The sequence below is a fragment of the Dermacentor albipictus genome, chromosome 4 (genome assembly GCF_038994185.2).
Source record: "Dermacentor albipictus isolate Rhodes 1998 colony chromosome 4, USDA_Dalb.pri_finalv2, whole genome shotgun sequence".
Lineage (NCBI taxonomy): Eukaryota > Metazoa > Arthropoda > Arachnida > Ixodida > Ixodidae > Dermacentor > Dermacentor albipictus.
The window spans coordinates 109,800,604-109,812,804 of NC_091824.1; the positions used below are offsets into that span (position 1 = coordinate 109,800,604).

General features: G+C 44.4%; 2 protein-coding genes across 6 annotated transcripts in view; one reads left to right on the top strand and one right to left on the bottom strand.

Annotated features, from left to right (window-relative positions):
- The window catches only part of LOC135914041 (uncharacterized), a 195,803-nt gene that overhangs the window by 145,408 nt on the left and 38,194 nt on the right, over positions 1 to 12,201 (bottom strand). The gene's annotated exons all lie outside the window — the stretch shown is intronic.
- LOC135914042 (pro-neuropeptide Y-like) overlaps positions 1 to 12,201 on the top strand; it is a 243,752-nt gene that overhangs the window by 126,797 nt on the left and 104,754 nt on the right. The window lies entirely within an intron of this gene.

The following is a 12,201-nucleotide window of genomic DNA, read 5'->3' on the forward strand; positions in this document are numbered from 1 at the left end:
GGGACTCGAGAGATTCTGGGGCATCGCTTTTCGTTCTGCTATGCAGGTTTTCTGTGTATCAATATGAAACTGGCATTGTTAAGTGCATTCTTCCAACTATTGTAGCGTCGATCCTCTGGGACAGGTTGACCTTTTCAAAAGGATACGATAACTGACAAATATCGTGGACTATTCCAGGCACAAATTGAACACTGGCTTTTGTCTGATCTTTCGTCCCTCCGTGCGAATGGTTGTCAACGCCGACCCTCCAAGAGACCACTCTCAATCTTCTTAGTGACAGTTAGATTAAAGCTTGGGAAGATTTGTTGCTTCTTTTTCGTGTATTTCCCATCGTAATTAGCGCAGCGGTGTTCGATCCACGATAAGAAACCGCGATAAGAGTTAATTGCGGTCTCTCCGTTCCAGCACGACGGTTGCGACCTGACGCACCGAACTGGTAATTGATTGTCGCGGGAAGCCATTAAACTTAATCTCTGCTCCTCCCCCATCGCACGAGGCTCGAACCATTTATTCCGAGAGCCATCGCCCGGTGGAGATCCTTAATATAGCTCCTGCTCTCCGGCAAAACGTTAAACTCTCGTAAGTGCCTAAATTTCGCGTTGATGAAATCAACCGTGACGCATCGGGCTATATATTTCCTTCCCATCCCACGTATGAACCATACGCGACATCTTTTCTTTTTTCTGTCGTTTCGTACTAGGAAAGCGTCCCTGCATGTTAGTCCTTCGGTGACAAGGCAGAGAAACGAAAGGCCAAACCAAGCGGCGTTTCCAGATACTTGAAGTTCTGTCCCGGTGCTCTTATCTGCGCCAGCGAAATGGATTTATGATTTAGGACATGCGCTTACATAAATGGATTCGCTTCGTGTGGCAGCAGTGTGCTTCAAACGTCGGGAAGTGCTCAAACTGTCATGATAAAGCGAGGAAAACCGGGCACGGTGCGTTATGGGACAACCTGCTCTCGTTTGCGTTGCATAATGTTGGCGTGTTCTTGGCATGATTAAAGTCCATCATTTATTCAAGGCATAGGTTAATACAAATTTAATTACTTCTGTAGTGTAACATCTAGTATCTCTGGTCGGGTGGTGTATTGGCTTCATGTTTTGTTTCATAATTGCAGCCGAGTTCGATTTCATTTTCCCGCTCCTCTTCAACATGTTAAGCATGCTAAGTTAGTTATCGTCATCTCTTTTTATTCGCTCACGAGGCATTTCGCTTGCACAATTATCGGGATCTGCCGTCCGAGGTAGCGGCTGAAGAAATTCAGTGCGACGAAATAAAGCTAGACGAAAGCGGTCGTCGTATCTTGAAAGCCTCAAAGTTGTCGTTTGGCAATCAAGCGAAATCTCCAGTGAGAAGCACCATGTTTGTCAGTACTACTGCGGCAACCGGACAGCTTCATATACTGAGAACACCAGCACTGAAACGGGACGACAGTAAGAGCAGGATGACGTGCTAACAACGTTGTGATTTTATTGTGTGGAACAGTGGCCACTTTACCACTATACAGCTACAGCACTATACCGCGAGACAATGGTGCAGTTGCATATGAGTATAGTGCTATATACCGCCGCCCCGCTATGACGCTATGCAACTACATTGTGAAATGGAGTACTGTTAACGCACAGAATTGGTTGAAAATGAATAAATTAAGAAATTAGGATGCCGTACTTGGTATATGCGAACCATTGACAGAGACGAGGTTTAGGAAGACTGAAAAGTCAATTTCACCTGATTTGTTGAAAAAGCGAGATAGATGGTGCTACAAATGGTGTCACCGACGAGTGAGCGAAAAAACAAAACAAATGTTTAGGGATGTCGTCTGATAAAGAGAAGGCGCAGATCCAACGCTATGTGTATTTCTGAATGACACGAAACTCGTTGGAGTCAGCGAGGTAGCAGTATAGTAGCTTAGGACATCATCGTCTCGTCTCCTGTTACTGTTAAGGTGGCTGCGTTCTTCGGACTAAAGCTATATGTGGTGCTCATCGAGGAAAGAATGTTGATGAGTGAGGCATACCTGTCCAGCACGTTAAATTGCAATGTCAGCGGTGATGTCGTATGTCCTTGTTTGTTCGTTTTCCCTTATAGTGATTGTACTTCCAGTACATATTTAAGTCGACACGCAATAATAAAAAAAAACTGGTCGTCAGTAAGCACCGGTTCACCTGTTCTCGTGTTGATCCTGTATTTTTATGTCTTTTTTAGCTTTTTAGCGCTGTTACCTTCACGTTTCTAAATGTGCCAAACAGCCAAATTTAAAGCTCTACTGATGAGAGATGTATGCATATATTACAGCCTTGTTTTCATCAATAATCGTGAAACATTCTGCAAAAATTTATACTCTCATTTTCTGTAAAGTTCTGGGTTCACATTGTATACAGTTTTTTTCTCAGTCGTTAAAAACATTCCTTTGTGCCTTTAAATTATTGGGTTTTACGTGCCAAAACCACTTTCTGATTATGAGGCACGCCGTAGTGGAGGACTCCGGGAATTTTGACCACCTGGGGTTCTTTAACGGGCACCTAAATCTAAGAACACGGGTGTTTTCGCATTTCGCCCCCATCGGAATGCGGCATGGATTCGATCCCTCAACCTCGTGCGCTGCAGCCCAACACCATAGCCACTGAGCAACCACGGCGGGTTTTGTGTGTTTGTTCCTATTTGTGTTTACGTTCTATGTACGTCTATCGCATTTCATCCTCCATCACTGAATGCTCCGATCGGAATCTGTGATGTAGCTATATATAATTATAATAATATAGAAGTACTACACTTACCTAAATAGATTTAGGGCCTCACACACTCGTTTCACAGTGGCACATCTATTCGGCAAGGTTGGCCAAGAATGCGCACATTCCAAGTGGCACGTACCTATTTTTACATGCCCAGTAGTCCAAGTTATCCATATGTGCCTTTTAATATATCTGGTGAGAAAACAGTGACTCCGTCCGTAGAAGAGGCAAAAAAAAGGCAATGCTTTAAAAAGTTGTGCTTAAGGATATTTATTAAACATCGAGGGTGTGAGAAATACCAAAGTTACATATTTAAATAATCAGAATGCCTTGTTTCAGGCAATTTTTCACGTAAGGATGCGGAAGCAGCCTTCATCTTCATCATTAATTTTTTTTTATCCGAATACGAAGGCAGAAGCTCGTTAGCTTAAACTTAAAATATAAGATCGGACCTTCACTGCATCTTAAACTTAAACTCAAGCACCGTGTTCTAAGCCTTCGTAATTTGAGACGAAAGAAAAGAAGATGTTTCTCGTGCGCTATATTATTAGTCATTTAATTTCTGCCACACTCCAAAGCCGCTTAGCAAGTATAGTGAGTGCCCCGCGGTTTGGAATATTCATTACGTCGCGTGAATGAACTCGGGCGGTATGATAAGATGAGCGACTCGGCCCGGCTAAGGAGCGTTTCGCGAAGCCAACTCGCCAAAATCCTATCACCGCACACGCATCGCGGACTCTTTAAATAACGTCATTAGCGCACATGGGTGATGCCAGAATATCTCGCTCATTCAGGCCTGCTTCCACCTATCTCATGAGGGTCGAGCGTAAGCCTCCTCAATGCAACAAGTAATAGCTAGCTACAAATCCCATACTTGGAAAGTTCGTGCGCACTAGGTATCAACATCCGTAAACTTCGAGGTAAGTTATCACGGCTCCACTGCGGCCGAGCCGATGCGGCTAGATCCTTCGATGCGGTGGACCAGCGTACACCTTAACGGCGTGCTTATCTGACCTGCAGGTGCCGTTAAAACAGACCCGTAAGCCGCTAAGCGCTCGCACCTTACGAGCGCTTCAATGAGCGCCGGTAACTGAGCAATTACCGAGCGGAATTTACGATCGGGGATTGGCGCAGGTCAGGTGTAATGATCATGAATGCATGCCTCTCGCATGTGAGCTCTGTATAGAAGGATGTCTTCTAATTGCTGCTTGAGTGTGCCTCGTTTCGGCGCACTTTCTTTTTTTTTTACACACCTAGATCACAGCGCTGTATGTAGCGTTTTTTTATAGCCTGCTCTAAGTTATTAAGGAAAAGAAGTGCAATAATGAGAGGACTTCTTCCTGCTGTTTCTTGCTCGGTTACTTTCTCTGTTTGTTTTTTCTAATATATACGCTTTTCCGCCTAACTATAAATGTAAACACGTGTACATTATTGTGCGCTATTAGCGTGCTGTGTGCCGTGCGATAATAACAATAGACAAAAAGAAAATTGGTGCCACAAGTCTAAGACATATAAACAATGAAGTTCCGATAATCCACGAGCGCCGAAATTCGAGACGAACAAACTGCAAGTTGCAGGCCAACTATAACATGAATTGCGCGCCGCATTTCTGGCTGCGTCACTTGGTCAGCATGTTACCAGCGGCGTAGCACCGGTCAGACGCCAAGCATATAGCTCACATAGGCGGGAAATCACGCGTACGTAAGGGCCAGTGTTGTCAACCGAGGCTGAGCTCCGGTGTCGCACAAAAGCGTGACGCCATGACATCACCCTGCGGCTAGCCATAGCCTCTGCTACAGAGAAGTCTCTGCAATAAATGTCTCATAATTGTGCCTTAACAATCATGGAGATAGTGGTCGTCTACACGGCAATATCTTCACCTTTTAAAATCAACAAAGTCCATCTTGATCAGCATGGAGCAAAGGCGTTTTCATTTGAGTAGCGTGGAAAGCGGCTGGAAATAATAACCATTAGCTGATCGCGAGCACTCCACAAAGGCCTTTCCAAAGTTTTTCTAAAGGAGTAATTATTCAAAAGGTGGCCTATTAGAGGAAATAAATGTGCCATGCAACGAAAGACGTACTTCGTAAGCGTTTTCACAAGCGTACTAGACGGCGCCGCAAGATCTCACAGTTGTGAGCGTCCTCACTTTGAAGCCCGTGCTTCTAGCGTCAAAATACGACAGAGTCTGTTAGGACAATGAAAAGTGGGGAGCTACCGAGGGGGCTACTTCGTGAGCATCTACGCGCACGCTTAAGACTATGCCGCAAGAACTCATAACTCCAACTGTCGTCACTAAGGAGAGGCCGAGACAGACAAAAGCGGGGCCGCCGCTGCGCTTCTATATCAAACGCGACAAAGCGACAATCTCCCCAGCTCACGACGCCGCGTAGGACGCCGTTGGTACCCGTGCCCAACTTCGCTGCGGCGGGCTTCGAGAGAGAAACGTGGCTACGATGAATGGTCGCAATATACGGGGCTACGCTTTTGTCGGCTCACGACCGGCATTGCCGCTTGCCTGCTCCGCCTCGCCTCGGCGCCGGCTGCGTCTTCTATGCATTTTTTTTCTGTGCTACGAACCTCTGCGTTTGTTTCTTGCAGGCCACATGCCAGGGAACGGTGCAAGAAGAGACGCCGAAGCCGTTGACCCCTGCATTCATATGATCTTTCCTCCTTGTTCCACCGTCTTCTTTGTTCCACCATTTTTCCCCCCTCTATATTTTGCTTCAAACTCCGTGTAACCCAGCGTGCGCAGCAGTATTTGAAACGCAAGAACCGACGAATCACGGCCCCTGAGCTGTCGCCGCTTCCCATTTTCTCGACGCGCCAGCGAAGAACAAAAGCGAAGGCTGTACACGCTCCGAAGCTGGCTCGGCAAGCACTTTACATCGCTTCAGTATCGCGTTCCCAGGAAGGCTGGAAGGAAGAGAGGCAATCACACATGAAGACATCACCGCGTGAACACTCTTCTCTCAGCTCGTTCACTTCGTCCGCGACACCCAACTACAGCCTCCGCTGCATAGTGCTCGGTGGCATGTGACTAAAGTAAGAGCTCGAACGGCGAGGAAGCAGGCCTTAACGCCCAAAGACAAAATCGCAGAAAGTAAGAACGAAACCTTGTCGAGCGCTTTAAAGCTCGTGTTTCGTGTCCGACGCGAGACGTCGAAAACCATTTATTCTGGCGTCCGCCCGTCGCGTTATCCGCGGGCCGCTTCGGCGCGTGTGATTTCTAGCAGTGCCAGCGCAGTCACTTCACCCGAAGGCGTCAGTCGGGATAAAGTGTCTCGCGCGAGAACGTCCAAAGCGATCGGGATGGGAAGGGTCTGCAGTCTCCGTTGTTTTGAAAGTCAACTTTGCACGGCTCTATTCATGTGATGAGAAGTGCAGGAAAATAAGAAGGCAGAAAACGTCAACTTCTGTGTTGTGTCTTGCGATATATACTGTATATACACCCGTCCTACGGGGATTTCGTATTGAAACTCTATTTTATGACGTTGACCAGGCGGTATATGAAACCATAGTATCGTAATGTGTTGTTGCTGGTGTATTCTATGGCGTTATCCGAATGTTTCTTTCTTTATTTTAAATAACTTTGCCTTTTCTTATAGTTTGTCACATCGCCGAGTTCAGGTAAGCAGCTTTGCAAAGCTAACCTAGCACACTATAATGAAAGCTGGAAAAGAAAGAACAGCAGGTTCAAGTGAATGCAAGGCCAGAATAGTTCAACCAATAAATAGATAATAGTTGAAATACAACTTCATTGTTCACAACCTCCTGCACTTACGGCAGCTGCTCGATGTCCGTCCTCTCAAGTTTGCTTAAATCCTCCAATTTACATAGAATATTATATATGCATGCACTTAGTCCTAAACATGAAGTCAATGAACACTGAAGCGTCTTTGTATTAACTTCAAATCTACCTTCAGTATCGTTTGCGCTATTAGTAATATTATTATTGGTATTATTATTTATTACCCACGGTTTGAGTTGTGGTAGGTAGTAGGGGCCCATTAGACGCTGTTTACTTTGACCTAAGTAAACCACTTCCTGTAGTTTACCATGCTCTCCTAATTACAAACTTCAAGCAAATTGGCATGCCTTCTTCCATTACTGCCTTTGTCATCTAATTATCTGAGCAATGGCCCTTGCTTCGTTGGCATTAATGGACAGCGCTCTCTTAACTATGTGGTCAGTAGCGGATTTCCTCAAGGCTCTTTTCTTGGCCTTCTTCTCTTCTTACTGTTTGTAATTGACATTTTGTCAGCAATTCAGCACTCTTCATTCCTTTAATATGCTGACGAATGAAAGCTATTTAAGACTGTCGAGAGTGTTCGCGACTGTGTTGAACTAAAAAAAAAAATTTCTTTCTAAAACTGGCGCAAAGAGCACTCGCCAATGAGCTACCCTTAATTGCTTGCAGAATCATGGTATTAGGTTACACGCAGAAAACATAGCATGTACAAGTTTCATACATTCTTCGTTATGCTCCATTGATCAGGGCTAATGAAATGAAATATCTTTGGTTTGCACGTTGACAAAAATGGCCATGCTTCTCTTCACGCGCTATATATGTGACACAACATGCCCTTCGCCCTCTTGGTATTGTTTGTCGTGTAATATACGACTTCCACTCTCCTGTTGCCTTTCTGAAATTTTATTCTACTGTGTGTCTTGTGCTATTAACGTTTGCCTCTGTAGTTTGGGGGCGGTACATGCAAGTCAGATTCTGACCTCATTGAATGCGTCAAGAATAAATTGATATCTATTTTCAAGCATCGCTTTTGCCGTACTGTCGGCCATAATCCATCCATCTCACATGTACCTCAATTCGCCCGAATGAAAATCTAGATTTATTGATCAAACCTTTTGATTCTTTATAGGGGGGCTCATGGCACTATACATTACCCAAATCTTCATGAATATATACAGTTTTTCGCACCGCAAAAGTAAATGAGACAGAATTATGCGTTTTATGCGTTTGCAGTAGTCACTGTCCTATGGCTCGACTTCATGTGTTCTTGTGTTCATTAAACATGTGCTAAGTATTCTGCCTTGATTGACACATGTCAGAATTTATTTCCTGTGTTTTGTACATATGTAGATGATCATGTTGTATGATTAACTCCCTTTTACGCCGGCATCCACGTTTCCTCCTCCTCTACTTTCTCTTCTGATTATTTCGTCTGCCACATTTAAGTTTCCGGTACATGGTGTTTTGCGTATTACTTTTAAGTGCACGAGTACAAAGGTTCCGTAGCTGTTCCTGGGGACTATAATTAAACATTCTTTTTTCGAATTGGCTGAGTACTTCCAAGTTTTTTCATTTATTCGGCCACTCACTGCTTCTGGTCAAGCTTACGCACTTCAGTTTTGACTCGTAAGTTGTCAATCTATTGCGCAGTTATCTTATCGATAGGTCACGTTTTGTTAACGTCACTTGCCAAACGTAATCTTTTTACTTGGCACCTAGGGGCAACCCTCAAGGATCAGCATTACGACCCATCCAGCAGTCTGACCTGCTTTCTTTTTTAAATGGCGCAAGGATGATAAACTCACCTTGAATGCTGCTAACACCAAAGTCATGACTTTCACTCGCAACACAGCAAGCATTCCTTTTTCTTTTTCTTTTTGATCGGGAGATTCTGTATCATTGTGCAAGTTGTGGGAGATAAATAATCTTGGAGTACTTTTCGATGCAATGTTACACTTTTCTTCTGACGCTAAACGCGTCACAATGTGGGGTATGCGCTCTCTGGATTTCGTTTGCAGACTCTCGAGAAAATTCAATTCTCCTACACCGTGCCGCAAGTTGTACCCAACAATCTGCCTTCCTCAACTCGAATACGCGTCGGTCGTCTGGAATTGCATTTCTAGATCCAACAGTGGTCTTACAGATGGGGTTCAGGAAAAGTTTCTAAGCATAGGTCATCACCGCTTTGCTAACACAGACATTTGACATTGTTATAGCACTGTTGCATTATTTGTCACTGCCCTTACTTCGCTGCCGGCGTAATTGTGCTGTCCATATGCTTCTTTTCACACTCTTTCACTGTATCCTCACCTGCCCCGATCACCTCAGTTGTATCATGTTTCGTATCCCTTGCAAAATCACCAGAGAACATAGACCTTTCCATGTTCCTGCCTGTCATCCCCAACACTCAACCATCGTCGGAACACTGAATTTTTATAACGCTTAGTTTTATGATCTCGATATTTCTCAGAACTAGCTGTTAGTTTTATTTTCCGAGCTTTGCGTTGTTGTTTCATAGTTTCGTACTTTGTTTACACGCGTTTCTCCCTTTTTCTTTTGTATTTACTTCGCGCTTTCTATTACGTACACTCGTCCTTTCATAATAAGGCAGAAATACCGTGATTGCTTATTTTTGTATAAACTAATTCACAACCACTTCTCCTGTCCACGTTACTGTCAGCTGTAAGGTTCTGCGTGCTTCGCCCTAACCTTCCTGATCCTCGCAATGTTTACGTGAATTCTTCTTGCACCTCTAACACTATAACACATGTTGTAAGATAACAAAATAACTTGCGTGATGATCTTGATATATTCAGTTCTACTATTTTCTCGTATCTGACTTCTGTCTCTGAAATAATTCGATTTTTGTTATACGTTGTACCACTGTTTGAGATATTCTGTTTTGTTTTTCGGTTTAAGTTTAAGTAAAGCTGTTCCTAGGCACTAAATAAAATAATAAATACTAAATAAATAATAAGCACTAAATAAATAAATAATTAAATAAATAAAAACAATTTTCCTTTAATTATGTGTGCTCCTCATGAGTTACTTTCACGTTCAAAGACACGGCAACCCGTCCTGCCATCATTATTTTTTTCATATTCTATAAGTTGCACAAAGGAATGACGTCCTCAACGTAATTTTTATAGGAGGAGAGGGGAAAGTACGCAGCACACGTAGAATGAATCTCGGCTTATGGCTTCGCAATAAACGAGCACTCGCTACTTTTTTTCCCACGCACTATGTTTTCCGCGTCCATCAGGAGAAAAAGTAAACGAATAGAAGTAAGGAGAAAAGGGGGACCGCAGCCTCCAGGCCGCTCAGGCAAGCCTCGTCCGGGACCAGTGATAGGCTATCAAACGCCTTCCCGTTTGCCGCCACAACGTCAACAACCACAGCGAAGGCGCGAGCACGCGGGGAAAGAACAATCAAGGTCGCTTCGGAGGCGGCAGTCAGCGATGGCCACGTTCCTTCCGGGCCGGCCATATCATGCCGAAACAACTACCGCAAACTATGAAAAAACAAAACAATACGATATATATATACTAATGCAGTGAGCGTTTCTCTGGTGAGTAGAGGGGGTAGGGAAGGGAGGCACACAGGATATAGCTCTCGCAAAGTGCAGGTACGGAGAAGACAATAAAATATAGGGAAAATAGGGAAGTGGTAGAGGCTGCGGAAGGGCCCATCTAAACCACTCGGGTGTTACGGGAACGCCGAGGCAGGAAAGCACACAGAGAAAGCGAGATATAGAGATAAAGAGTGAGGATGGTGCCCGAGGCCGGAGAAAAGATCACACACTGGGGTGAAATGGGGAGGTGGGGAGACGCCAAGAGAAAGGACAAAATCTAAAGTGGCGGTAATAAGAAGATGAAGTGGGCTCCCTCGTGCGAAGAAGCAGATGCATACAGCTCAAAAAGGGCTAACAAAACGAATGTTATAGCAACGAAAATGTAAATGATAAAGTAGGGAAATGCTGCACAACAAGAAAAGAAACCGTAGGAATTAAAGGGACAAAGAGAAACAAGACAATACCTCGGGTGCCTTGGGTATAACCACAAGAGAGCTGAGGTGAAAAAAAGAGAAGAGGTAAATAGGCAGACCCTTCGTTGGAACGCGTAGGTGTAAATAGAAGGGGGGAAAGATGGGGAAATAAAAGAGCGGGCATGAGAGAATGAAAAGGAAGGTGGGGTGCGGGTGAGGGAAAGGAAAGGGTGTCCGGGAATCGAGCGAGCTGGACAACGCGTAGGCCGCCGGTGCGCGCGGCGAACGCGGCGTTGGCCCGGAGCCGAAAAGAGCGGCAGGCCCCTCCCAAAAATCGTTAGGACGCCAGGGTCGCAGGCAGGACGCGCCAGCAGCGTGGTCGACTGGCGCACCAGGAGACCAGCAACGCGACATGCAGCTGTAGCCGGCTCGGGTGCGCAGTATCGTGTTCGGCAGCGTGAGGGAATGACAGTCGTTAGCCTACTTCGTTTTGGTGACCTTCGACTAGCGGAAAGAAAAAAAATCTGTCTGAGTATTTACCCTTAGGAAATTGTGTTATGGCTTTTAGCTGCTTTTTATTTTGCTGGAAAGTCATTTTCGCGAGACAAAAAAAAAATATCTACATCATCATCATCATCATCATCGTCGTCGTCGTCGTCGTCATCATCGTTTTCTCCCTGGAAATCCTCACGTTGATGGTATCAAGTCCAGGAAATATGGGTAGGGTGGCAGCTATACGCAGGCGAGCAATTGAGGATCTTGTACCTACAGGATGGAAGGGAACAACAGCCAACACGCAGGTTTTTCGAAGCGCATGTCAGTTCTACTACATTCGCTTGCTGCAAAGAAGGGCAGCCGTTTCACGCACTGGATCTTCCAGTCCTGATAGCATTATTGCACATATTGAAATGAAAGCGGAGAAATTAAGTGAGCGATCTAGTGTGGAGACCACTAAGGTGTGAACTTCCAGAACAAAAGTAGCAATAAACGCTAATTAGAAGTAAACAAAAAACAGGAAGTACGACACCAGCTCAGGATCAAGTACCACCTTACGGAAAGCTTACTATTTCATTAGACATGTGCAGCATCAGATGTGTATGTGTGAACGCTACGCATTCCCAGCAATGTATGTAACGCAGTATGTTTGATCTAAGTCTTAGTTTAGCTGCGATTGTTTTACTATGCTTTCTTTTTATTTTGTAGCAGCTGGTCATCGTGCACAGTTCAGAATTTGTTACAGAAAGCTCTGCGAGGCTTAAGTAATGACCGGAGCTTCCATTTTATTGTTTTTATTTAACATAGCACGCGAGTGACAACGCAAGAAAGTCACTAAATAGTGTCTGAGCACCGAGTCACAGGTACACAAATATCTTGTTGGCAGGAAAAGGATGTGGGGAAATAATTATAGCTTGCTTCACTTTCTGGTTCAATGAGTTATAGTCACTCTGAGCGTAAAATAATGTACGTGCACGCTTGAAAAACCCGCTAATAATGCCTGGCATTCACATTCTCAATATGAAATAAATTATTGTGGTATATGTTCAAATGGCGATGATAATGCAAGACTTGTGGACTTTCTCCTGAACAGGTTTTCAAACTTGATATTAAGAAATGAAACATACGTATTACTGTCCGCTTTCTGCCCTCAAAGTGAAAGTTCCAGAAAGAAGAAAGTTGGATGCTTCGGTCCTCAAGTAAATTTTTGTTATGAAAGTTTAATAACCACAACTCA